The 27,901-nt window shown below is 42.1% G+C and overlaps 1 protein-coding gene across 2 annotated transcripts in view; it reads left to right on the top strand.

Moving 5' to 3' along the window:
• The window catches only part of AGPAT3 (1-acylglycerol-3-phosphate O-acyltransferase 3), a 96,173-nt gene that overhangs the window by 26,481 nt on the left and 41,791 nt on the right, over positions 1-27,901 (top strand). The window contains exon 2 of one of the 2 annotated variants that reach the window (XM_054066439.1): positions 16,575-16,695. The exons of the other annotated variant lie outside the window; for it this stretch is intronic. The gene's annotated coding sequence lies outside the window, so the exon portion shown is untranslated. The remainder of the gene's footprint in view (positions 1-16,574; positions 16,696-27,901) is intronic. 2 annotated transcript variants of the gene reach the window in all.

Below are 27,901 nucleotides of genomic sequence, written 5' to 3'. Positions count from 1 at the left end.
CCCCTGCCTTCGCTGTTTTTCTGAGGTGGATGGCAGCTGGCAGGTTATACGGAGAGTGTTCATGGCAAGGCTTGGTGCTGCAGTCTTGAGGGCTGATTTCCAGGTGCTTGAGCTTGTCTGTGAGTGGAGTGGGAAAGGTGGAAGTGTTGTTTAGCAGAAGAGGTGCAGTAACCTCGGCAACACACTGAAGAGGCGGTAGGACTGCTCCTGCAAGTTGCAGCAAGTCCATTGGATGGAACAGTGGCTTTGTCTGGGGCTTTGCACTCTTGTTTTAGTCTGAAGTCTTTTTACGGTTTCTATAAAATCATTTTCTAGGAAACAGTTGAGATTTATTTTGTGTTTAATTTTATGAAGGATTTCTGAGTGAAGTTAACAGCGCAGACCTTAAGCCAGCGGACCTCAAGTTGCTGCAAAAACTGTCATCAAACTAGCAGGGGTTTCATGATATGGATGTAGATATGTCATAAGCTTATCACTTTTGGATGCATATTGCTGCTACTATACTTGAAAGGACTGCACTGATACGGATTCCCCTTAATCTTTGCCATGTGATAAAGAATGTTTTATGTATGCTTATTCTTTATGTGCTGTAGGTTGTGCTTGGCGGGGAATGATGATTTTGACCAGAACACTGCACCAAAATATTTCCTACATGATGGGCTGCTCCTGCACCAAATTCAGCAGCTGTTTCCTTATATTGCTGTCTTCTGCACCGTTGTCCTCTGCCAATTCTCTCTTCTCTCTTGAAGGAGAATGCACAGTGGTGAGCTGATTCATCAGGTCACCGATTAGCTGTAATCAAATTGGTCCTTTCTCCAGGCTTCACAGTCTTGTCTAAACATGAACATGAGTGGATGTTACTAAGTTATTAGTGTACAGCCATAGTCAGGATTTATCCTCTGTTTCTGAGGGTCCTGTTATCCCATTTGGAGATGGAGCCATTTCTGTCCCCTTTTGCAGGCACATGCCACGTTTGCTTAGTGTGTTCCCTACATTGAGTTTTTTTTGCTTCTTTTTGTCCATGCCCCACAATTTGGCACTGTTGTCCACTACTCAAAATCCTAGAAGCAAAGTGAGCTGCCCGATAAAGCAGAAAAATTCCTTTTGTTCTGCAGCTGTTTCTTCTCTCTTTGAGAAGCAAAAAAAAGAGGTCCACTGAAGGATTTACATCTAGGTGGTGATAATGTGAGTGTGTGTGAGGTCTGGTATCTCTCAGATTTCTGTGGCTGGTGAATGCTCATGGTTGGGAGGATAGGTCAGCATGCATTCCTAGTGCAGGAGTTGGGAAAGCACAGAAATAAAACAAGGAATTACTGAAAAAGTATTTCAGTCTCTAGAAGTAATGACAAAGATGTGGGTTTTTTCCTCTCGTTGGTTGAAATGTTGCTCCTCACCTCCCTAAGCTTTGGAGAGCCTTTATAATCTTCTTATGTCAAGGTAAGCCTTGGTGTGAGGAAATGTTCCTTCCATCCCTTTATCTCCTTTGTGTAGGATCTAAGTATCTATCTAGAATCATGGAAGATGGGAGGGGCCAGGGCAGTAGACATCTTATGTGCATGTCTGTTGAAAAGTCCTTGTGTGAGAGGCTGGTGATGGTTCATGGCAAAGAGGAGAGGGGTCACGTTCAGGAGGCAGCGGTTTGATCAACAAAGCACTCGGTGGTGTTACTTGCTGGAGTGTTCTGACTGCTGCAGGATGGAAGAAGACACTTCTGTAGGAAGCATCCAAAAAATTATCATAAGGACTAGAGCCTTTGTCATCCACCCTGCTTAGCTGTTGACTTGCTACCTGACCTGTTTTGGACCAAGCTCGGCCGTCTGGCCTCTAGCAGCATTGGACTAACTGTAGAGTAGTGCTCCAAGTAGCAGTGGCTGCATTGTCTGGGCAGCTTGTATCCCAGAATGGAGTCCTACCCTTGCCTTAAACTCTTTGGCTTGTGAATCAGCACTAAGTCCACTGCAGAAGAAATAGGTTTCTACAGCCATTTCCCTTGAGCCTGTGGGATTCAGATCCTGACAAACTGATTAATACTAGCTCTGTGTTTGATAACCTCTGGGTTTTTATGTCATGTTTGGAGGAGTAGATGGGGAGGATACCCGTGTGAAATGTTCAGACTCGGGATATTGCTCAAACTGGAAATCAAAGGACTGTATGGTATGCTTTTCTGTCCTTATCAGTTGTTCAAAAGTCCCTGTTTTTTCTAGTAGCTGTGGTAATTATAACTACAATAACAAAGGCACATATTGGAGGGAAGATTGAAAAGGTACCTATCCATCAGGTACCTGAAGCAGATGTTATTAGGACAAACAATAAAACTGTACTGCAGTATGGCACAAAATACTTATAATGTTTTTTAGCAGAAGCTGTCTGTTCCCTGCAGTACCAGTGCTGGACTTTGGCCAGGATTTTGGAGCTGCTCTCGCTGGATTTTGCTCTATGGGGTCATGGCTGGCCACAGTTGCATTAACTGCTTGTGCAGCGCAGTTGGAGCAGGCGAGGAGATCAGATTTCAGTTTTATGTTATTTGAATTTGAGTTAGTCTGCTCCCTAGACTCACTGTTCTCCCTGTGCATGTGCTGCAGACCTCTCTGAAGGAAAGCTGTCTCACTCACCTCTGCTCTTTGGAGTGTTGCTTCCAGAAGTGTCAAATTATCTTCTTCCTTGTTTCACAAGGATGATGCTAGCATGTCATTGCGCTTTTAGCTGTGCTGTGTGAGCCTCTTGTGGGAACAAACCTTATTTCTCTTCCTGCTTGCTTGACTGACCTATGCAACCTGCTGCCTGGATCCCCTCTTGGCTCTTGAAATTAGTGATGTCAGGGGAGCTGTGTGTTTTTCACCATCAACTAACTGCTCCAGGAGCACACCCAGAAGACTAGACTCTCCTTTCTGGATGTCTTGTTGCTTGAGGAAGAAGGCTCGAGTAAGAACTTTCTCTGAAGTTTTGCAGCTGCTTTTTCTCTACCTTTGATGGAGAATCTTGGTCTGGTAGGATGCTTTTTCTCTTGAGACATGAAAGGACCAGCGGTGGGCACAGACCTTTTGTATGTGAAGAGGCACAGTCAAGGCCTTCTGCCACCAGACAGTACAGCATCTCTGCTGTCACTGAATGACATTTTAGCAGCCCACACCTTGTGCAAAAGAGTCATCTGTAAAGTCTCACGACCCTTGGTTTCTACCACTAGTGGTGAGCTGATGTGGGGTGAGCAATTCAGGTTTGGATGTAGATATGATCAAGGTTTCCAAGGCTATCTTCCAAACTCTTCACCTGCATTTAGTGGGAGATATCAACAAGATAGCATGGGGTTTTGCCCTCTGTGGGCCCCCAGGCAGTGTGAGCACTATTGATTCTAGCCTAGTGTCTGGCCCAGGACCACCGTTAGGTAAAGAGTAGGGGCAGCCATTTGGCAGTCTTGCCAGCTTTGGACCACGGAAGGGTATTTTCGGGCGGTGAACTCATATCTTACCTTACTGAGGTGAAACATGCTGCCCAGTTCTGCCTGCACAAAAGGTGAGCCGTGAGTATTTTCAGTGCCATTTGAATCAGAGGAGATTGCTGTGGACATTGTGGACATTGAGGAAGTAGGTAAAGCTTTTCTAAGGCTGTAATATTATCTTCCCCCGTCTACTTCAAAAAGCTGGAGCACCCAGCATCACAGTCATCTAGGACACTTATCACAGAGTAAAACCGTCATGATCAGTGACTGGGAGCAGACAGAGTGGAATGGGGGAATGAAACCACATGCCATGACTTATTAGTGTGTGAACATGACTGTGCTGAACAAAAAGCAAGAGGTTCCTGGTGCTACTCTGGATCTGCTGAACCTGCCCTCCCCATGTTTGCATGCCTGTGCATAACGTTTGTGCATTCTGTTTCTGATAGCACTGAAATCAGTCATCCCTTTTTGTTCCTTTTGATTAGTATTGGCAGCATCCTTGTGTCCAAGTCTGCGCCTGGGACTGCTGTTGCAGTCCTTTGAGGAGACCTCATCTGACAGAGAGGTTTGCCATTCAGAGGAAGGGGAGCAGGCTTGAGGAGCAGTGTATCTCTGTTTTGCTGGGGTGCGGAAGGGGAAGGGAAGTTTGATAAGATCTGTGTTAGCTGCTGCCACCTCAAAGGAAGAGACTGTGGGAAGACAGTGGGTTTTTGGAATGAGGATACAGTTGTCCCATATTCCAAGTGTGCCTTTTGGGGGACTACACCAGGATTATTTTTATTACATTAACTAGGAGGGCAGAGACCTCCAGAAGTCCTGTCAGTCATTACTATATGGAGCTTCTTGTTACGCTGTCTTCTTGGCTTAACTTAAATGCTTTGGTAGAAGGTCTGTGGCTCGGGGAGGGGGGCGGAGGGAATTGTCAGCTGTCACTGGGGCTGACAGCCTTCCCCTTGCTCCTACGCTGCTGTACCCACTGACATCTATGATAATGAATTTGAGACTCTGGATGGAGATGAAGGACTTTGCAGGAGCTGCCACCTTGCCAGCTTCTCTGGCATTGAGCCGGATGAAAACACTTTATTGGGCCTGCCGTGAGTCCCTGTCCCAGCACAGGGTCTCCATTCTTTCTTTTCTCATCCTTGCCTCTTAAGTATCCCCTCAGACTAGAGGTGCTACAGTGGATTGGCCTCCTACTGCACCCGTGCCTGCAGAAATTTTGGGACAAGATGCCTGGATTTGGTGAATGGAGGCTATCTTTGCCTCTGAGATCTCCTTTACGTCAGAGAACCTTATGGAGGAGAGAAACAAACTGGTCCTTTCTGTATAGATATATGCAGGACTCCGAGTAGCTTCCCCAGGTTTGTATCATAGTATAGTTAGGGTTGGAAGGCACCTTAAAGATCATCTAGTTCCAACCCCAGGGTGATCTTTAAGGTCCCTTCCAACCCTAACTATACTATGATACTATGATAACTATACTATGATACTATGATATGATAGGTAAATACAGATTTCTGCAGCATAGTGGGAGCAGCAGCAGAAGGTGGAAGTCAGTATAAACTGATAGACCCATTTTTGCTCCTTCTGTAAGGGACTGGTGAAGCTGAGCTGTGAAGTGGATATCCTGCCTTGCATGGTAATTGCCTCTTCACTACGGACGGTGGTACTGCAGCAAACTGTTCTGTGACTGCTCAAATTTGCAGAGAAACATGGAGAGCGCAGGAGGAAGGGGAGAGACAGAGAGCCAAAAGGAAGAAAAGGGTCATCCCCCAAATGTTGATCCTTTAGGGTTTGGGTTTTTTTGCTGGCCTGCACTGAAGGGAAAGCTAGTTGGGAGTGTTTGGTGCATCCCATCAGTAACTGTTGGGAATCTGCTCTATCCCACACAAGAGCCAGCCTAAGGGGTGACCTGGGCTCATGTGCTTTGGCGATGTGCCACTATACTGGGGAAGAAGGGAACCATAATCGGGGCCTTTGTGGGCTGTGTTAGCAGAATATGCTGTGTGCAGGTGAGCTTGGTTGGCAGGACTGAGCAAGGCTCTTGTAGAGGGCAAAGAGTGGAGACGTGCTTTCTAGCTTAGCTGCTTGCAACAGTATGAGCAACAGCAATCTTCTGCCCTTGTGGAATTGCTTTTAAAGGCGTGACAGCCTTCCCAGTCAGACTGCTGATGTTTGGCTCTCTGCAGACCCAAGATTAGCGTGCTGTGATTCAGCTTGAAGGCTCATATGCACACATCCTTCTTCCCTAGCAACAGGTCTAGAAAACCAGTGCACTTGCATGGATTGCAAATGGAGGTGTTAATGCAGGAGGTTGCTCATGTTGGCCATGGGGTAGAATGGATGAAGAGAAGTGTCCATTCCCTGAATACTGATGTTTCCTCACAGGAGTTATGTGCAGGGTCTGGGAATAGGAAGGATAGAGACTGTGCTCTCTTACAGCGTCTCCTATGTGATGACCCTGGTCCCAGCTTGTGTCACCGGGGGGGGAGTTGAGTGACACTCCAAGTGGATCTTCTGATTTGGTTTCATCCAAAGGGAATCTGGCATGCACACACCAAAATCATTCTGCAGTCTATGTCACAGAAGCAATAGGGTATTCTGTTCAAAAGCAGACCAGTGGATTGATGTGCTATTATAGATAAATTGAGTCTGTGGCTTCCCTGGTGCCTTGGGTGCTGGCTGAGGGTAGGGCACAGCGGTGTTCTTGCTGGACTTCCCTTGTTGCTTTTTCTAGCTTTTGTTAGTAGAGGCAGGTGCAGGAGGACTTGTTGCAGTGCTAATGCCTCTGAAAGAAGCTATTTTTGTAGCCCAAATGTGCTCTTGATTGCAGCATGGCTGTTCTAGGAGTGACCTCCCAAGTTGTTTGTTTGGATGCGTCCTTGTGAGTCTTGTGTTTGTGGCCCATGTTAAGGAACCAGCTCATATCTGCAGCATGTCTGCATGGGTCTGCTCAGAGAAGCACATCCAGCAGCTGGAGGGCTGAGAAGTGAATGCAAGCAGCGATGTGTCTGCAGTTACAAATGAGTTATACCTAGCTGCGTGTTGGCGTATATGTGCACAGGATATATGTGGTCAGTTTGAGACCAGAATACTAACAAAAGCCACAAAACAGCTCAATTTGAGCATTAAAAATGTAGAGAAGGTTGGACGGGGCTTTGAGCAACCTGATCTAGTGGAAGATGTCCTTGCCCATGGCAGGGGGTTTGGAACTGGATGATCTTCAAGGTCCCTTCTGACCCAAACCATATGACTCTATGAAGATTGCCAGAGGCAAAACCCAGTTCATTCGCAGTGCATGTTTCTGGACAAACTTTTCTTGACATCCTTATTCTGGAATTAAATCCGTTTTGAAAAAAGGGATTATCCAATTCACAAAAGGTAGACAAATTGTCTAAAAAAAATTGTCATGTGAGCTGAGTGGCTTTTAATCCAGGAAATATGAATGAAATGAATATACTGTCCTTTCTCCCACAGAATTACTTCTTTAAAGCCAACCCTAACCTTGTTTTGGTTAGAGTATGTGAGTTTTGTTTGTTTTTAATAAACAGAGTATTTGCAGCATTTGATATCTGTCTTTCTAAGATTTTGGATGTTTTTGTTAGCGTGCTTTGGAGCATTTTACAATGAGAAATACTTTGTAGTAGGAGAGGAGCTGACAACAGTGAATTTCCTTTTTTTTTTTTGTGAATTTTTTGTGGCTTCAAGGAGAAGATTCTTGAATTCAAGCTAACTATTTCCTTGTCTTTAGTTTTCTATTAAAGACTAAAATGAAACCACAGCTGGGTGGGAAACATTTAAATCAGTAAAAATGTAGTTCAGGACTTGGCAGGACAGTTAGGTGGGTTTGTTCAGTTGAAAGCCTTCAGAGCGGCTTGTTTTAAAATTGTGTAATATTGACCCAAAGTCTTGCTGCTTTCCATAATGCAATAGCCATGTAGGGCAAGGTCTTCAAAGACAAATATACAAGGGTCAGTCTGAGATTGAGGTAATTGAAGCACATATTTTTTAAAAAATCCGTTCTTGCACCTTGAGGCAAGTCGCAGACTCCAGTGATTTGTATTGTGGGAAAATAATAACCTGCCACTGACCAAGCTTATTCGTGTGATACAGAAGTGTATGCCAAGATGTTTCTGGTATAGTTTGGTACTCTGGAGTGCCTCAACTGGTGGTTTACTCTGAGGTCAGTGTCAATTTGTAGGTAATACCAGTTGGAAAAATACTTGGAGGCTATGGCTTAGTGATGAGACGTGTCAGTCTTGTAGATAGGAAATATCTGGAAGGAAGACAGAGTCCTTCAAGGTCAGAAGAGGGAGAATTTTGAAGTTTATGTACAAGAGGTATTTTACCACTATCTACCCCCACACTCCCCCTTTTCTATTTGGATGCGTATGTTATCTAGTATAACTCAAAAATCTAAAAGAGTTGTGGGTAGGTAACAGGTATCTTTCTAGAGCAGGAAATTCTATTATTGTTTGCTTCAAAATACAAGATAACTTCCAGGTTTTGTGGATGTGAAAACTTGTATTAAACTACTTTACTTTTCTCTTTATTGTTTTAAAGAAAATTTACTACAACTAAGAGAAGCTTCCTTGACATAGGTTTTTTTTCTGTCTACCTGACATACCTCTTCCTACACAAAACCCCCACAGCTTGGATAATCTGTATCCTGTCTTTGAAAATAGATCTTCAGAGGTACAAGATTGTTAGGGCAGGGTAAACACATTGGAGGTAATGAGGCGGGTGTCTTCAGGGCAAGAAGATGACAGCTATAAGGAAGAGATAAGTAGTCTTTTATTGCCTGAATGTTTGTATGACCTGAGGTGTTTGTGTTGCTGCTGACTTGAGGTTTTGTTGAGATATGGTGATATGGAAACATTATTCTGTGTACACTCCTAAACCTTAGACTTGTATGGTTAGTTAAATGGATGGTTTGATGTACTTGTTGCAGTACTCATGTAGCTGAGATTTATAAAGCAGACTTTCTAGTAGGATATATTTTCTGGTTATGCTTCATCAGAGATCATGCTTTTTTTAGATAGACATAAAGGAACAAATATAGAACTACTTGGGTACTAAAAATATCCACTTGCATTGACGTCTAACTTTTTTTTTCTTTAAAAGAGACCTTTTGGATATTTAGCAAGATGCTTCATATCTGCTCAGAATCATTTTGGCTGCAGTGATTTTGAGGGAGAGACAAGTCAGCTGATCTTAAAAAATACTTATCGTGGTTTGATTTAAGAGGGCACTGTGCAAATAGAGCAGATGCCAAGGAAGAGACTTGGTGTGGGTAATGGCATGAGAAGTTGGTTTAATTGCTGCAGCTGTAGAAGCAATTTCAAAGATTTGCAATCTCAGAGATTAGACGACTGCTCAGCTCTTGCATCTATGGGGAAAAATATACTAAATACCTCAATCAAACGCTAAGATATATAATAGATCTCACTGAAAAGATGGTCTCTTTATAGGAGCACTGCTTGCACTGAATGTCTTCAGTTACAGTCTACAATATAGTAATTCTGGCATCCTTTTAGGCATGACGTGACTGAATGAATAATCTTCCCAAAAATCTCTAATCTTGGTAGTGGAGCATGGTAATGGTTTACTTGAAATGGATTTTGAAGTAATTCTCAATTTGCAGATCATCTGCTGTGAACACGATTCCTTGTGCACAGCTCGCCACTTCATTACATTCTGGATAGTTCTTTTGGATCCATGGTGTGAGAATGAACTCGTGAATCAGATAACATGTTTAAATCAGTTTAAGATCAGACAATTACTTCTGTGCCTTGCCGTGCAGAACTTTAAAAACTGTTAATTCAGTGCCACACTCCCTTATTTACAAACTGTGCATGCCTTTCAGTACCTGGAAGGTTTGAGACCAGCCCAAGCAAGTGCATGCTACCCACAATCTGGTGCTGTCAAAAATGGATTATATGATGTATTGGGAGGAAGGGGTCAAGTCTTTTTGGCATCTCACAGGTTGTGTGGCATCAGGCAGCTGCTAGTTTAAGGCAGTGAGAGCTGACCGTTCCTGCAGCTGTGCGCTTAGGGCCGTGACCGCACGCTCCCTCCCAGCCATAGTGTCCCCTTTTCTACTAATAAACCAGGACCGCATCATATTGCTTTCCCAGTGGCGCTGTCGTGGCTGCTTTTCCCTTTGAACATAATAACAGGTCAGGTGTAAATCACCGTTTAGACATAAAAATAGCTGGCACCTGCTTCAGTCACGCTGGCCAGGGGTGAGCTGGGGCCCTGCTGCTGCCTGTGCCAGCCCCGGGCATACCTTTCCCATCGCATGTAATTTGACTATGAGCCAACCACTTTATTCCTTAAATATGACAGGCTAAGCAAGCCTCTTTGAGCTCTCCCTGCCAAGGAGCCTGGCTGCATGGCAGTGATCTCTTGAGCTGGGACACCTCTCAAGTTTGCTCCTTGAGGCAGAAAGACCTTTCACTCCCAACAGATCTTAGGTAAGCGACCGATATGTTACATAACCTTGTATTATGGTAACTTTGATTTTGTACGTTGGGAGTTTTGAATCATTGCTGAAATGATTGTGCCATACAGTAATGGAGTGAACCTTGCCATCAAAATTTAAGTTGTACTTTTACAACATCATATTAGAACCACTTTTGCTAATACCTTTGATATTGGTTCTTCAAGTGATCCCAATCACACATTTGCAACAGCTGGTGTGAGCAAAAGCAGTCTGGTGAGGTTTTCTCTGAATATTACAGGTGGAACCACCCCAGCTGTGGGGAGGAGCGTGGACAACCCCTTGGCAGAGTCGTTGGCTGGACTCCTACAAAAGTAATGAAACACCCATGCTGTGTCACCCTTTGACCGCAAGCGTTTTCTGTCTCCTCAGCTGCATGCTCTTCTGTTTTACTTGATTTTTTTCCTCTGCTTTTAATCTCTAACATAGCAATTTACTCTCTTGCTGTGTTTGACCAAGACCAAGCTAGGACAATGTAAAGATAATGCATCCTTTTAGGAATTACATTGTTATTTTAAATTACAGTTAGCTCAAGCTTCACCAGGCTTCTGGAAATCTATTATTTGTGTATATTTCTGATTAATTAAAAAGGTTATTAAGATGGTACTAAAAAACTTTCCTTGTGTAAACAAGGGGAGAAAAAGACAGTTCAGAGGTCCAGTGCACAAGTTCTCCTGGAGAAGGTAAGCTAGGCCTTCTCTGCCTTGGCTGTTAGCTCTGTTGAAGATTGTATTTTTATTATTTATTATTAGCTGCTATTCCTTGGAAAGGCATTTGCAGAGCTATAATATGACTTTGCATAGCTTTAATTTTTTTGAGATCCCGAAGAACTGACACATCCAAAATTATCACCTTGTTCATTGCAAAATGGCTTCACCCATAACAGAAAAATATTTTTTTCATGGGGATATAGGTGTATTTTAACTGTCCTTTCCGTGTTCATGCTACTGCATAAGGTATGATAGCAAATGCGGCTAGTTTTGCCGTTGTCTGTTCGTTTCTTGCCTGCAGCACTTTAGAATTTCAAAGCTTTCTTTAAAAGGCTTTTACTTCATGGAGAATGCTAAGGTTTTGGGGCAGGTGCAGATATGAAGCATCTTGCTAAATATCCAATTTAATTATTTCAAATGCTTTATTATACACTTTATTTCCAAAATGATACTCTCGTTAAGTTCTTGACTAGGTTGGCTTCTAAATCCTTTTAATTTCACTTAGTTTTGAATAATAAATAGTGAATGAACAAAAATATATGTAGTTTGTTTAGTAAGGGCAGGTAAAATAACTGCTGAGGAGGATCATTCCTCAGCTACAAATTGCTGCCATGCAGGTTTGTGCCCAGTGGTAGGATATGGACATCTCCTGGGGTTTGCTGGTGCTACTGCTGATAGCAGTAGGTGCTTTGCAAACAACTTGGAAGCATGAAGGGTATCTGGCATCAAGGCAAAGGATGAGGTGGACAACAGTGAGGCAAATGAGGGACAATATTGGAGAATATTTTCAGCCAAGCCTGACTCATGATCCCGGTGGCAGTTTCTTGCTAAAAGGGACTTTATGTGGACAGAGAAGGGGCGTGTATGTGTGTGAACTCAAGGAGATGACCTGAGCCTGGCATGCTGGGTACACACAGGAGTTTTAATTCTGGTGGTACTAACACTTCATATACACATTTTGGTTTTTAGAACCTTATGAATTCACGGCCTTGTAGAAGAAAGGTATTTCTGCTAAACATGGGCTGCATTCTCAAATCTCATGAGGTAACTAATTCCTATTAGCTTTATCATTGAAATCATAAGAAAATGATTGATTTGGAGTACCTCGAAAGTCTGCTTGTGGAAGATCAGAGCATTAAAGTTAATGATCAATTGCTTCTCATTAGTGGATAATTATGAAGAATAGTGCTTGAGGGTTTTTTTTTTCCCCCTCGCTGAAGGCCATTTAAAGATCTACAATTCTAAAAGTTATCTATAAATCTGTTGTACGCCAAAGATGACATCAGAGCATCAGGAGAAAAGGTTGTGCAGCATCAGCTGTGTAATAGAGGCTTTTCCCCCAAAGCGCTGTGTGGAGACCCTCGGTCACAGGGGGTTTGGCAGGACACAAAATGAGAGCAGTGGAGTAGCATCACAGTGAAAGGAACGTGCTGTGATAAAGGTGAGCCAGAGGAAATCAGCAGAGGGTGTTTGCAGCTCTTTTGGATAATTTTTGTTAACACTTGAACAGTCAAAGGATGAGGGAAATTGGGAAACTGAGCTTATCCCTTACTCTGCAGATCATTCCTGTGTATGTTTTCTATACTCACTACATAGCATCTCTCTCTCTAGCATTTAGGTGCTGAATTCAGCGCCCAACTATCCTTGTTTCTGTGAAGGCAGTTCTTTATGTAGCTCTGTGTTAGGCAGAACTAAGTTTTTTTTCCTGCAACTGGTATATTCTAAGTAAAAGAATATTCCAGTGTTTAAAAGAAAAAAAATATTCACTGGAATTACTCTGAACATAAATGATACTGACATTATCAACTCATTTTATTTGACTGCCATTCCTCCATCAACGTCGGGAGATTATCATATGGAAGGTAGTCTTTAGGGAATGGACTGAGTTGTGGGTCAAGCAGACAATCAGGAGAATCAAATATATTAATGCATCCTGTGGTGAGGAAAAGAACTGACCAGAAAATGGATTCAGTAGTTTTAAGTTTTTTTTTTAACAAAAGGAATGAACTGTTCCCATTGTATGATGATGCTGAAAACAAGAGTTGTATGTGTTTGCTTTTGAGTCTTGTATGTTATAAATGTTGACATGCTGAGAATATCTTAAAGCTGTGGTATCAAGGTGGCTAATGGAAATGTGGTTTTGAAGGTTACAATAATGAGTTCAGTCCAAGGTACTATGCGAGAGTGAAACTGCATAAGTGTTTAAATGTGTGCACATGCATTTATATTCAATTGGGAGACTTTTTTGAAATGGAAAAATATGCGTGTGCTAAATGTGACTCCTAATGTACTGCCTAAATCTATTTGTTCAATCTTACCAGACATCTGAAAAGCAACTTGATACTACTTGCAGTTTCCAGTTCATTTATATACATATATATATATATATATTTCTTTTCTTATTTTTTTTGAAGTGGGGAAGATAAGGATCCTAAATGGGATGAGCTTCTCTCTCTTTAGGCCTCAAGTACGTCTTGTGCAGGCGCCAGTATAGTAACAGTGTCAGACCAAAACTTGGTTTCAAATCCTCTTCTCTTTCATAACAGTGCCATGTTACAGTACGGAACCAGAAATTACTTCCCTACAAGTACCAGTGCTTCATTGTGGGAGCTCTGACCTCAATTTTACTAAAATGCCTGCATGAGAGATGCTATACACAGGCAGTGAAAAGGCAAAGATCCCTTTGATGTGCCATGAAGGCAGTATTTAAGAATTGCTTCAAGACTAGAGAACGTGCGTATTCCAAGGAGCAGCTTGACTCAAGTGACACCATTTGTGGAACTGTGGCATGCTGTGTTGCATTGGTTATACAGATCTTTCTTGTGGGATAGTGGAAAGTACAGTTTAATACTGTTGGTAGCTTGCTAAGCTTTTATAGTGCATGCTTTTTATTTGCATAGTTACGTGTGAGGATTTTAATATAAACAAAATGGCTAGCATCATTACTATAAATTAGGAGGATTTTGCATCTTAGATATGAGGGAGATTACAATAACTATTTAATTTGCCCTGTAAATCAGCTCCCCCGCCCCAAATAACTCTCACACAAAGTACCACCTCCCCCCACCAGTGCTAAGAACCCAACCAGCTGCTTTTGGTGATAGTTTTGTAGATCTTTCGAGAAGCGTTTAGATAGGACAACTACAAAAAGGGTTGGATCTGTAGAAAGCAGCTGTTCTAATGTCTTTCTCATAACAAGGGCCACTTTAAGCACTAATGTTTATTGTCACCAAAAGTTTCTCCCAGAATTTTGCTCCAACCTGAATTTTACTCCAGTTTTAAGCCGGTTGATATGTGTTTGTTCTGGTGCCATCAGCTTCTTTGATCAAGTGTTTTATTTCCCTTTCTAGTGGTTATCTTTACTGTCTTACAGGGTATGCAATTGCTCCCTGTAAATCCCCCTGCAACCCTTTGGTGTGCATACTGGTCTCCATGCATGATGTCAGTGCTGGAAATCCTCCTTCAATGTCCAGTGTTTCCAGTGCCTCCATTCTGAACATGGGCAGCTCCTCTTATGTGGTATTCCAGATGGGCTTTTAGCAGTGCCCTCCTGTGTACTTCCCTGTACTTCCAATCTCCCTTGGAAACATTTCTCTGGATACATCCCAGGATTGCATGTGCATTTTTCACAGCTGCATCTCAGTGGTGACTCAGTCACTTTGTGCTAGGATGGGCGAGCACATCAAGGTCTTTCTTCTCCAGGCACTGATCAGTGTCTAGCTGGGCCTTGTTTATTTTCTATACCTGATTGTGCATTGTATATAAATTACCTTCATCCAACTCTCATGGCTCCAGCCTTTAAGGCCATGGTGCCTGTGGTATAACAACTCAATATACCTTCATGTTCAAATTGTTTCCGAACGTTGTTGTCAGCTGCCATAGCGACTATTTTGTATGCTAGCCTTTAATCATTTAAAAGTTAAGCAAAAGACTGGTTGTTGAGTTCTGTGCAGTGTTTTCATTAGTAAATTCCAGGGCATCTGCAGCTTTTTCTTCCCATGCTGTCTGTCACCATCTCTTTTGGGCAGGGTCTTTACTGCTGTCACAGTTCCTCCATTTCCAACATTGCACATTTCATGTAATTCCACATGGAAAAGTATTAAATAATGTTTGAAAATCGAGATAGCCAAGACTTACTTACATTCATTTTGAGTAAACTCTCTTTAGCAAACCTATTGTGTCCTAATCTCTCTGCAGTTTAATGTCCTTATTCTTCTTTGTCAGTCTCTGCTGAAATCTTATGTGTTGTTGATGAGTTCTGTACACTTTCTTCTATGCAGCAAGACAAGCTGGTCATAAAAGTACTGGCATTAATGTCTTTAATTGAATCTACATGTTCCGCATTTAAAGAGGTAGTTCTCTATTGGTTTCAATATACTATATTGACTATATTAAATATACTATACTGACTTTTGAGTGTCGTGTAATTGTTTCTGGTGTTTTTGTTGGATGGTTTTGAAGATACAGAGTTGCAAAAAGCAGTGTATGTTTTTAAAATGCTTGCCTGATCCTCTGTTTTTCTTCTTTGTAATGGCAACAGTGGAAGATCATACCCTTTGTTCCAAAAAACAGGAGATAGGTTTTGACATAAAACTGGCCTTGGGCAAGATGCCAGCCCAGATGGACTGGCAGCTAGCGATGCCATTAACTATATACAGACCTAAACCTGAGCAAGATGGGTAGTAAGTAGCCAGCTGAATGGCTAACTGGCAGTTACTAGTATGGTTTGATTTCAACAACATGCTTAGACGCATTTGTCTAAAGTAGGCTGGAATTGAGCAGTTTTTGAGTGGCATGATATCCGGGGGAAAATATATACAGTATGAACCTACATGCATGGTCTTTATTTCTGTTCCTCTGATAATACTGTCACAGAAGCCTTTGTTATGTGTCTGAATGATTCAGTACTGGTTACCTCCTGAGGGAAGTAGCTGCTGGGCATCCTAATAGATGCATACATTTTCCAGTAGACCTTCCATCTTCATTAAAATAAGTTGTGAATGAAGTGGTTTGTGTGAAAAGGTCATTTTTTTTGTTTTTAACAGCACTAAACTTTGCTAAAGATAGTGGTTGGTAACGGAAATGATTTATATTAGCTTTGTGATACATTTGACAGATATTTGGAGAATATTTTTTCTTGAGTTTTTTATTTTTAAGGAAAAACAGGTTTGCAGTCTGGTAAATCTGATTTTCATTGCAGGTTTTCTTTTTCTGAAGTTTGGTTTGTAGATTTCTGCACAAAACTTTTGTAGTGTAAGGCTTGTGGAATTAGATAACACCCTTTAAACAAGCCCCATCTGAGTAAAGTATGTCTCTAATTACTGAGACGAAATTATGTGGAAAGTGAGCTTGTGTCTGAAGTAAATCTCCAGTTCAGTAATCTAAAATTAAATAATGATTAACTTAATTGCTTCAGGATCATAAATATGGCCTTTAATGAAATATAGGGATTAAGTGTGTTTTGAGAATGGATAATTGCTTCTTTGTTTTCAGTAACTTCTATGGAGACAAGGTTTGTAGGTAAAAGAAATACCTTTTGTTATGCTGATTAGTAAAGCTAGGAAAAGTAGGCTAGGTCTTGAGTATGCAAGCCCTTTCTCTGTTCTGAATAGAAGCTGCAATTTCACTGCTAAAATAAGCTGAGAACACTTACCTTTAATTTCATAGATATGTGCCAGTTAGACCCTCTGAGAGCAATAGTAGTTGGTACCTATGAACATTCTGAAGTATACATACATGGGAAGAAGGATTAAGTAGTTTTTGGGTTTTTTTTTTTTCCTCAAAAGATGGGTAGTTTTAATAATAGGAGTTTGAGTTGAAGAATTTGTGACCTGGGTTAGCAGCTGTATGTTGTTTCCATTGTATTTTGCTTCTTAACAAAGTACTTTAACCTTCATTCATTGAAGAATGTCTTTTTTGCTTATAGGCAAATGAGAAAGCAAATCTCTTGAAACATAAACAGTGGTACTTCCCTGGAGGGAGGAGATGGGAATTCTCCTGGTGCTGTGAGTGTTGCCAGGTGTCAGAAGTGGTCCCCAGTGGTGGTGGTAAGAAATAAATCTTCCCTCACATTTCTGTATTTGTGTTTTGTCTGTAGCAATAGGATGCTTTTAGAAAAAAAATGGGAGTGCAGATCCTGTTCTTTTCCTAGAGCTGCATGAATCGCTGCAAGAGGCATCAAAAGTCTCCCACTCTTACGAATTTTAATTTAAGGATGAAACCAGTGCTTCAGCTTGTTGCTTGCTGCAGTGTTAGCCTCTGCTTTCTTGGGTATGCTGTATCTATTGGCACTCATTGCAGCAAAGACTTGGCTACAAATAAACCTCCAGAGGACTCTAGAAATACTTAACTATCACCTGCCCATTTAAATACAGAAGGGGAACTGTGACCTTAGAGTGCATTGAGGACCGCCTTTACAGAGTTCTTAGAAATCTCTTGAATGCTGACTCTGGGGTGAATTTAGGCTGCTGTTAATTCAAACATCCATAATTTTTTTTCTAGTAACCAGATATGTAATTGTTAAGTGATGGCAGCAAGATTCCTTTTTTGCCCTTTCTTGTAGTCTCTCCCACAAACGGTGACAGAGAGACTGTCACCGCTGTCAAAAAGAAAGCTGATGAGACTTCACTGACACAGCAATAGGACAGTGTTTTTCCAGGACAAGATCTTAAGAACACGAGGGTGGTTAGTGTCAGATGTTGATATTTTAATGATGATCTCTGTTACTCTGCCCCTTCATGAGCTACTAGTAGCTTTTTTGATAGGAAAGTAGTTTATTCTTGGTGATTTTGCGAAGACCCAGTGTTGCTTTAGTATTCTGTAACCTTTTGAGGCCTATTATAGGACAAGTAGTCTGCCAAAAAACTTTTCAGTTCTGTGAGATATTTCTCAAAACTCTGATTCACAGGGCAGTACATACTGGTTCTCCCACTGTCTGTGCAAAGTTGCGTCCATTTTGAACATGTACATTTTCCTACTATAGAGGAAGTTCAAGCTTTATCCCAGATTATATTTGGTGGGGAAATAACTGCTTTCTACAGGGCCCAAATATTCTTGCATCATATCCCAGCCCCCCACCCAAAAAACCCCTAAGTGGTGTAGCTGAATCTGGTTAGTCCTGAGCATCTACAGCTTTGGTGGGTGGAAGGAGACCCAGGAGGGGTTGATCCATGGAACTGGCCTTGTTTATAGCGTCATCATGAACAGCTATTTTCAAAGCCAGTTCTGCAAAATGCTTTTGCCTAGGCTCATTGCCATTGGTGTTAGAGCAATGCCCAGAAATACATGAAAGCCTGTTTTCTCTCTGTTCTGTAGCAGATTTTTCAGCTTATATGGCTGCAATTTTTGCTTTTCTTCTTTGTGTGTGTGGCCTAAAAAGGCCATCAATGTGAGTGGTTCTGAGAAGCTAAAATATACTTGAGGAGCAGGACTGTATGAATTGTGCACAGCTCTTGCATTGTCAAGCTCTGCTTCTGTTTGGAGAAGAGAGAATATGGGCTTCTCATACCCCGCCCTGCAAGCAGTGAAGCATGATGCCTGTACAACTCGTGTCTAGGTGTCTCATCTTGGGACGCTAGAACGTGCAAGGAGGAATAATCTGGAAATGAAATGTTCTGAATGAAGGGAATGACCATGCTGGAAACTGCATGGGTTGAATAATTCCATGAATAACTCTTTCAACCTTCAGTTTCTTGATTGTTCAGATAAATCCTGCGCAGGTCGACACATTTTAATATGGATCAGAGAAATTGTGCTGAGAGGTTTTCAGCGTCCCAGTGGATGCTTCTTTCATGAAACAAATCTCCATTTCACTTGCCAACGCACAACTGGTATGAACAGGGACACGGTCAGGGGGGTGAGGAACTGAATTACAGGGAGGCCAAATTATAGCATTTGCCATAGCAGCCATCTCCTCCTGTTGGGTTTTACGCATAGGCAGAGACCCTGTGCGTGTCATCTGCTGCTGTTGTATTCATTGTGTGTGTCTTCATGGGGGGATTTCTTTTTCTCAGATTTGCCAGTGTTATAGTTTGTAACAGATGTTGGAAGACTCAGTTTGCATATAAACTTCACCGGGTGCCACAGAGAGAGGAGAAGAGAAAAAAAAACCTTTGCAAAGCACTTGTGGACATAAAGATTCCGCAGGCCAGACAAAAAAAGCAGCTCACAAAAGCAGTCACGGCAGTTACAATTTCAAGAGTTTTCTGTAGTTCAAACAAGGAGAAATGTAAAGGACATTGGAAAAACAGTTACATTTTTCTCATTCATATTTAATTTGCCAATGTGGAGGCTATGGTAATGGACTGTTACCAGAGATATGATCCTTGCTGTTAGTCTGGTGCAGTGTGGTTTTTAAGTGAAGAGTCCATTTTGCAATGTTCTCTCCTAACTCTTTTTAATAGATAGTGCACTGATTTGGGACACTATGGAAATTAGAAAGGACTAGTTTTACTTGAGAATGTCTGGTAGCTTTAGGTTTGTTACAGCATGGAGTGCTCTTCTGCAAGGTGGAAAGTGTTGCACTGAACCGTTTCAGGACAGAGTGAATATTGCTTCCAAGTCCTACACTTCAATATGTCGCCTCTAACTGCCGCATATAGAAGATGGGCACCTGAAGATCAGCTGTCCTTGTGATTTCTAATTGCAAGAAGTGAGCGTAAGTAACTGAAGGGGGTCTACAGGAAAGCTGGAGAGGGACTTTTTACAAAGGCATGTAGTGATAAGATGGGGGGGAATGGCTTTAAATTGGAAGGGGGGAAATTTATATCAGTCATTAGAAAGAAATTCTTCATGATGAGGGTGGTGGAGCACTGAAACAGGTTGCCCAGGGAGGTTATGGATGCCCCATCCCTGGAAGTGTTCAAGGCCAGGTTGGACGGGGCTCTGAGCAACCTGATCTAGTGGAAGGTGTCCCTGCCCATGGCATGGGAGTTGGAACTAGATAATCCTTAAGGTTCCTTGTGACCCAAAGCTTTCTGTGATTCTGTGATAACAGCTGTGTTTTGTGAAGTACTTGATCCTCTCTGTCTTTGAAAACGTTCAGACTGTGTCCCAATAAGCTTTGCTTTCCAGAAAGCTAAGGGAAAGAGGAGACTTGTCAGATGGTGCTGGCTACACATGTGCCTGGGACCATGTGCTGTTCGGCCCTTTCAGGGTGGCCACTGCTCTGGGCCAGCACAGGGACCACTTCCAGCTAGGGGGATCAGCTGGTCGAAATCAAGGACCAAGGACCTATACATTGGATCTCCATGGGATGTTTGTTTTGATAAGAGAAAATAATCTAAACTGAAAGTGCTTTATAAGAAGCTGTAGTGGCATTTACTTTTTTATAGTTGTTTTAAAAATGTCAGCGTTGCCATGGGAGCAATTGTTCTCACATGTTTTTCTTAAGTTGTGAAGGCCATGCATTCGGGACCTTCGACAATATTATTGAAAGCAGCAGAAAGTACATATGGGAGTACAAATGCTGTTGCAATGTCTGTTTTGAGACGATTTTATTATAACTCAGCAGTAAGGCCAGTTTTATATCAAGGGTTCACTTGTCCTATCTCTGCACCTGTCTCCCTCTTAGGAGAGTGTCCCTTTCCGCTTTGGTTGTGGTGTTAAAGTTCAGTGGGGCAAGTAGCCTGATGCACAAAAGTGGCTTTGCCTGAGCCCAAGCAGTTGGAGATTGCACTACCGAAGATGTTTGTGATTGAAAATGGAAACAAAGAACACCCCTCTAAAAAAACAGAACAAGCTTTGCTCCTGCCACAATATAAGGAAATGAACAGAGAAAAGGAAGCTCGGTGCAGTGTGAGCTGGTGATGCAGCTACTGGGCTGTTGTGGCAGCGGCTGGTGCTGTGCTGTGGCAGAGAATGGGTCTGCATGGCAGAGCTGGGCAGCTGAACAGCAGCTGACCGTGAGCATGGCCTGCTTACCTGTACCTTGGGGTATCATGGAATCATAGAATAGTTTGGGTTGGAAGGGACTTTAAAGATCATCTAATTCCATCCCCCTGCCATGAGCAGGGACACATCCCACTAGATGAGGCTGCCCAAGGCCGCATCCAGCCTCGCCTTAAACATGCGCAGGGGTGGGGCATCTACAACTTCCCTGGGCAACCTGTGCCAGTGTCTCACCACCCTCATGGTGAAGAAATTCTTCCTTATGTCTAGTCTAAATCTGCCCTTCTCCAGTCTATAGCCATTCCTCCTCCTCCTATCATCACAAACCTTTGTAAAAAGTCCCTCCCCAGTTTTCTTGTAGCCCGCCTTCAGGTACTGGAAGGTCTCTATAAAGTGTCCTTGGAGCCTTCTCTTCTCCAGGCTGAACAGCCCCAACTCTCTCAGCCTGTCCTTGTATGGGAGGTGCTCCAGCCCGCTGATCAGCTTTGTAGCCCTCCTCTGGACCTGTTCCAACAGCTCTGTATCCTTCTTATGTTGAAGATTCCAGAACTCAACACAGTACTCCAGATGAGACCTCACAAGAGAGGAATAGAGGGGCGGAATCACCTCCCTCACCCTGCTGGCCACGCTTCTTTTGATGCAGCCCAGGATATGGTTGGCCTTCTGCGCTGCAAGTGCACTTTGCCGGCTCATGTCGAGCTTCTCATCGACCAGCACCCCAAGTCCTTCTCTGCAGGGCTGCGCTCAATCACATCATCCCCCATTCTATATTGAAACCAGGGATTGCCCTGACCCAGGTGTAGGACCTTCCACTTGACCTTGTTGAACCTCATGGCTGCAGTGGCTCGTTTTCCAGGTCCCTTTTGGACAATAGGTGTCAGGGCAGGTATTCCTTGTTCTTGCTTCGTGAGCTTTTGCTTTGTTCAGTAAGAAATCGTTTGAGTACTTTGGATCTGTATTGCAAGACAGGAGAAAAAGCCCTAGTCATCTTGTGTGTTTTTTTCGTGAAGGTATAGAAGTGCTTCTTGTTACTGGCTTCTGTGCCCCAGAAGGAAATAATCTTCACTGTTTATAACACTGGGCCAGGGTCATGCCACCATATCTAGTAACATGAACTTACAGCCCAGTCGCAGGTGCTGCTGTATTAAGGCTCTTTGACCTTCCTATTGTGACAAGACAGGGAGTAATGGTTTTAAACTAAGGGAGGGTAGATTTATACTGGATATAAGGAAGAATTTTTTTACAGTGAGAGTGGCGAAACACAGAAAACATTCAAGATCAGGTCAAATGGGTCTCTGAGCAACCTGATCTAGTTAAAGATGTTAAGTCCCTGCTCTTACTGGGGGGTTGGACTAGATGATCTGTAAATGTCCCTTCCAACCTAAAGCATTCTGTGCCTACCACTACCCTACCCCTCAGCTTTACTAGGTTAACTGTTCCCTAAGCGAGTCCGCAGAAATGATCTATTTCACAGAAAATAGTAAATATTAATATTGTAAATAATAATTTAAAAAACAATAATACCATTTAGCTTAACATATATCTTGTTGGTACAGACCTGCAATGAGTAATAACTGTAAAAGCAGTTATACAAGCAAACTTTAGGACATGCTGACCTTAAGCATCAGTTAAGAGTGAGTCTCTTAACAGTGCCTGGGAGTTGGGACTTGGGAGCAGTAAGTCAAACCAGGCATAGGATAAGCTCCCAGTTTCCTGGGAGTAATGAGCTTAGTTACAGAAAAATACTTTTTATTAATGCAGTGAAGTTTCAGTTAATACAGGCATTTTCAAAATCTGGCTTATTATGGTAAAGGTAAAAGGAATTTGAATAGTATGAATCAAAAGAAGTAATTCACCTTTAACAGGCTAGAAATTTGCGGACCCAAGAAGCAGTTATATATTGCAGAGTAAATAGCATGAAGGTTCTTGTTTTATGTCATGATTGGAGAAATAGTGTTTCTTTTAGATTTGTTTTGGTAATTAGACCAGTCTGCTTGTGTAGTTTTAAACGCTTTTAAATTTTAAGTGAAGCTAGCCTGGTTTGCTGGATTCATTGTCTATAAAGAGATTCTATATTAACACATTGTGTTGAACTGTAGGCAATTTTTAATATGCTTGAATATCTGTTTTTTTGGCGTATAGTTGCGGATGAGCTAAGGGTTATTCTGGCAGATAAAAATGAATCATGAGAGCATAAGTACTCCTTCTCAAACCATTGCTCTGCTTGACTGAGGAGCTTTGGAAGAGTAGCGCCAAGCCAGCAGTGGCAACATCCAGAATTTGAGTATGGCACACAAGAGTCTTTTAAATATGGATCTTTGGTACAATAAACACCTGTTTCTTAATAAGCTTCTAATTTTTCCAATTATGGGGAGCAATTTTTGACTTGGTAGTTGAACTGTTCTGAAATCATAGTGTCATAGAATTGGCAGGGACATCTTCCAAATGCTGCAAGCTCCAAGAGAAATAGGTGCCCACTTTTATACTAGTAATTTCATTTTGTGTTTCTTTCAGTGCTTTATAACTGTGCCAGATATCAGAAAACAACCTCTGCTCCAGTGATCTTGTGCTTCTCAGACAGAAGTAGAAACAATACAGTGGAATGTTTGGAGATATGGAAGCTTCCACACAGGCATCTGCCCCCCTGGCTTGGTTTAGGTCACAGAAATATCCCACAGGCAGTACTGTGGCACCTGTAGCACTGAGAAAGTACACAGAGCATCAGAATTAATTTAATGTCCTTTTGTCTACATCCAGTCACGGCTAGTTTACATGAGATGTTGATAAAAAGAGCAGAGAGCATCTGTGAAGGCACCTGTGCTTTTGCTATCAGTTGTGGAGCAGCCCTCATGCAAACTAGCTTCTGAATTTTGCTGGGTTAAGGCAAGCGTGTGTTTGTACTGGGCTAGTCATTTCAAGGATCTCTGCAGCCTTCAGTAAGGGGATATTTAGGTCAACTCTCTCAAACATTGCATTACGAGGCTACTGTTCAGAAGAAGCTGAACAAGCTTTTTTTTTTTTTTTCTTGTTTGGAGTGGAGTTTTTTCCCATTTACACTGAAAGATTGTGTGGTGTGTGGCTGCTGCCAGTGTTGGTATTCAGGCCAGAAGGGGCTGATGGGATCTTGTCTGAAAACACGAAACAGAAAACTGTCCAGCATGTATTTCTTTTTGCTATTGGTTTGCTTGATAGCCTGCCTTGTCTTTTTACAGTGATACCTGCTTTTATTTATATGCAAAAAGAGATCTGATCACAAGGATAATTATGAATTCAGACTGATAACAGCCTTGAGAAACATTTGCCAGTGAAATCATCTGGAAGAAGTATATCCATTGTGTTTGAGTAGGAGTACGTGGCTAATAGCAGCCAAGGTGACAGGAAAGAAAAGTTGGATCAAGGAAGAAGGGGAGCAATGTGGGCCGCTGCCCTGCGATATAGCTCTACTTTTTTTGCTTTCTTACCCTTTGGGCTGCATACAGCACTGCACCAAGCAGTATTGCACTGAATGTCCTCCCCTTGCTCCTCCGCAGGATCAAGCTCCCAGATGCAGTTCAGGCTGCCATTCAGTTTACATGAACCAACTGAGGAACTGCTTGGGTTATGTACCTGTTGGTTTTCCAAGCCACACTTTTCACCTGTTATTTCTTCCTGACTGCAAAACAATGGGGTTTGGTATTAAGCTGCCTCCGTGACAGTCAGCAGAACACCTGCCACTTCTGGTTTTAGTGTTTCTACTTCTCTCTCCCAACCCAGCCCCTTGCACCTCCCCTACCCCTCACCCTGCGATGGAGATCTTCAGAAGCCAGATACTTCAGAACGGTGGCTTTCATCTGCCCTCCTCACAGCCTCCACCTCCTTCCCAGATTGAACTCCAGGAAATTTGCTGGTGGGAGCATAGACTTTCCGACAAAGAAATGTCTGGAGGGAGGTATCTTTGTCCATGTGGCAAATTTCAGTCTAGTGACAGTTGGCTGGTTGGTCTTTCTCACCTGTCAAAGTTCCATCCAGAAGGCTGGGGACCACAAAGTTACAAATGGATGGCATATATTCAGCTTCTCTTTTAGAGCAGCCTTTTTCCATTGCCAGTAAGGTGTGAGCAGGTAGCAGTTTGAAGGTATGTTTGTATGGTGAAATAATGGAAAGGCTGTTCTGGGGGAGTTTCTGTATTTAGGGTGTAGAAGCAACAGGTGTAAACTTTCCTGTTGTCCCTGCTTGGTTTTACAGTTGTGATTCTCAGTGTATGGATAGCATCTGGGGCCTTCACTTTACTGTGTTATTCTTTTCTTTATTTAATTGTGGTAATAATAAGAAATAATTATATTTATTTAAGCTCTTCCAACCTGGCAATTCAGATAGTCATCAGCAAACATTAGAGTAGAAGTATGAAGCGTAAGTGAGGGAAGCTGGTGTGCCAAGTCTTGCTACTCCTGGCCTGCTTTCAGGACAAGGTAGGAGGGAGATTTGGTAGATTTGGTACTGGACAGCCCCAAGAGCCTGTGTACTCCTGCTAGTTCGCTTATACCAGTGGTGATTTGTTACTGTGGATACAATCATAGAATAAACCTTATTGCTCCTCTTTTGCAGAAGGTAGTGTTTTTTACCTAAAACTTAAAGCAGCTCAGCAATTCTCAAAAGACAGACTTTCAATTTCTTCCCAATTAGTATTCAGTACTTCAGAGAAACACTTTGAACTTTGGTAGGGACTTGAAAGCATGCACACCGTGTTTGCTGAGACCTCATTTAGCAGCAGTCAGAAGTGTCTCCTTGTTCAGTTGCAGCGCATTTGCCTGTTGACAGATACCTCCTGGTTGGCTCTCGTTGTTTCTTATCTTTGAGAGTTGATTATTTTCTTTTTTTGCATAATTTTCCATCTAGAAGGCAAAGTATGTAATTCTTTTTATAACACTTCTCTCAGATGATTGCTGATGAGACTTTTTTGTTTATCCTTTCTTTTGCATCACTGTTTTAATGGTTAAGGAATCTGTGCCACAAAGCATTTTCCAGCTTCATGCAATCTTATTTAGAAGGAGATGGTTCCTAGGTTTCACAGCTTGGTGTATGGATGCATTTATGTGCCCGAAATTTCTTGTGTAGTTTATTTTTTTCTTAATACAATGAATGAATTCCCACCTGCCTGAAAATTCAATCATTTGAAGTGAAGACAAGCATTCTAAGTGGTCTCATAGATGAGTAGACACCACTACTGAGGTTTTTCTTAATCATCGGAGACTAAGATTGGCAAGATTTATATAATTACATAACACTGATCTATTTTATACAATACGAGAGGCCTATTACTCAAATAATTTTGTACTAATAAGCGTTCTGTTAGATAAATCCTTTTCTGTTTGTTATGTAAGGGCTGGTATTATAGAATCACTGTTTGAATACCAGCTCTATAATTTTAGAATTGCTTTTATAATAGAAATACCAAGTAAGCCTTGTTCCAAATATAGGCAATTATTGCAATATCGTAATTAATTTTTTTTCCAAATGATGCCTCTTGATAATTGCTATTTTGGTTTTGGTTTTTATTTACAAAATCTCAAGAGTGACCAGTGCCCATTTATATTCCATTATATGCGTTTTCTGTAATGAATATTGTGCACTGGAAAAGTATTGATCAGCTGTTCTGGAAAGTGATGGAGGAGCTTCACCTATGAAAATATTTCAAGTGCTAGCTCACAGACTCCTGTATGTCTGGAACCTTCCTGTCATCTTTGAACTACACGTGTGTTTATCTCTCAGGTTTTGGGGTTTATTTTAGTGTAATTTAATATAACTTCATTTCTGTGATTGGGAGCAGAAGCAGTGTGAGCAGTCGCAAATTAGATTGGCGAACACAATTGGTAAAAATTCATTTGGTGCCTTCAGAAACTGATTATTCTCAAGGAAGAAATTTATTGGCAAGCTATCTCTTTTACTGACAGAGATGTAGAGAGTTGTAAGAATTTTATTTGTGTAGTCACTTGAGAAATGTGGTTGAGCTATAGATGAGGTTGGAAAAGATTTTACAATAGACCTGCACTTTCTGCAAGGTGTAAGAGGGCAGGAGGACCTATTGACTCAGTGCATAGACAGCACTCAAAATTTTCATTTACTTCATGAATGCTGTGATGCTTCTGTCCTGGTTGAGAAGTTAGTTTCCACTGGACCCTTCTCACCACACTTTACGTAGTATGTTTTATTTATTTTATGTGTGCTTTTAAACTCAGAGGCAGCTGCTTCTTTTCGTTTTTCTACCCGGCTCCACTGAACTTCGTACTAGATAAAATCTTCTATTTGCCTGTTATTTTTAAATTCACTGCCTTTTTTCCTTTTTGGCCAAGTAGTTCCTGATATTGTCTGTTTCTTTGATTGTAAAAACTTTCTATTTATTGTTTCTTAAGTGGTTTTGTGCTGTTCCTTTCCACTTCATTAGAATCTCCTACAATCACTGTGGCTTTACTCACAGGGCAGCCAAAGGTTTAGGAGGAGCTAACAGCATGCTGTAGCTTTGTGTAGCGCTGCTGCTGAAGTGTGGTCAAAAAATGGGAGCATCGGGGGCTGTGAGAACCACTTTGATTATTCTTTGGCATTTAAGTTAGATTTTGTTTGGATTTTGTTTCTTCAATTTTTTTAGAGGCCTGACTCTTACTAGGTGAGGATCAGTTCTGCCAGTGAAAACTATATCTGCATGAAGGGCTGTGTTGGTTTAATGGTAGCTCCATGGGAATCACTTATTTTCAGTCCGACTGTTGTGTCCCTGTGCGGATGTGGCCTCAAGTCTGTCTTTATCTGGACTGTCCAGATTAGGGTGCGGAACCGCCAGACAAGCGCCTGAGCCTTAATCACACCAGCAGGACTATGTTCTCGCTGCCTGGCTGGGTTGTAGCCACTGCTGTCTTGTTTCTTTCTTCTCTAGGCTCTGGTATCTCCTTTTTGTTAACCAGCCACTGGAGTGTGCCTGCTGTGGCTTGGGCCTCCCTAAAGACCTGCATTTGGAGCAGGGAGCAGAGAGAGAAAATACCATCATCTTTAGTTGGCTAGAGCTCTCCTCTGAGACCTGCAGAGGGAGGATAAGGGCAGTGGAGTCCCAAGTTCCCTGCTAAGCAAAGCATGCAGGAGCTTGCTTCGTGGCTGTAAATTCCCTTTCTTTAGTCTGTGTGGTTCAAAGATGTCCATCCCTTCATGCTGCGAAAGTGAGCAGTCCTCGTGCCCTGCAAGGACTGCCCTCTGGATGCATACCAAACCCTTTCTCTGCTGTGATGTTCTCTCAAGCCATGTGTTTGCTCTTCATGGAGAGAGACAGGTTTTTGTGGAGTGGGTGGTTCCTTTGTGTTAAAATCTAGGTTTTTGTTAAAATCCTTTGTCAGCTTTTAGAGA

The sequence above is a fragment of the Cuculus canorus genome, chromosome 1, assembly GCF_017976375.1.
Source record: "Cuculus canorus isolate bCucCan1 chromosome 1, bCucCan1.pri, whole genome shotgun sequence".
NCBI lineage: Eukaryota > Metazoa > Chordata > Aves > Cuculiformes > Cuculidae > Cuculus > Cuculus canorus.
The sequence above is the reverse complement of the archived record's forward strand: the minus strand, read 5'-3'. Positions and strand labels throughout refer to the sequence as shown.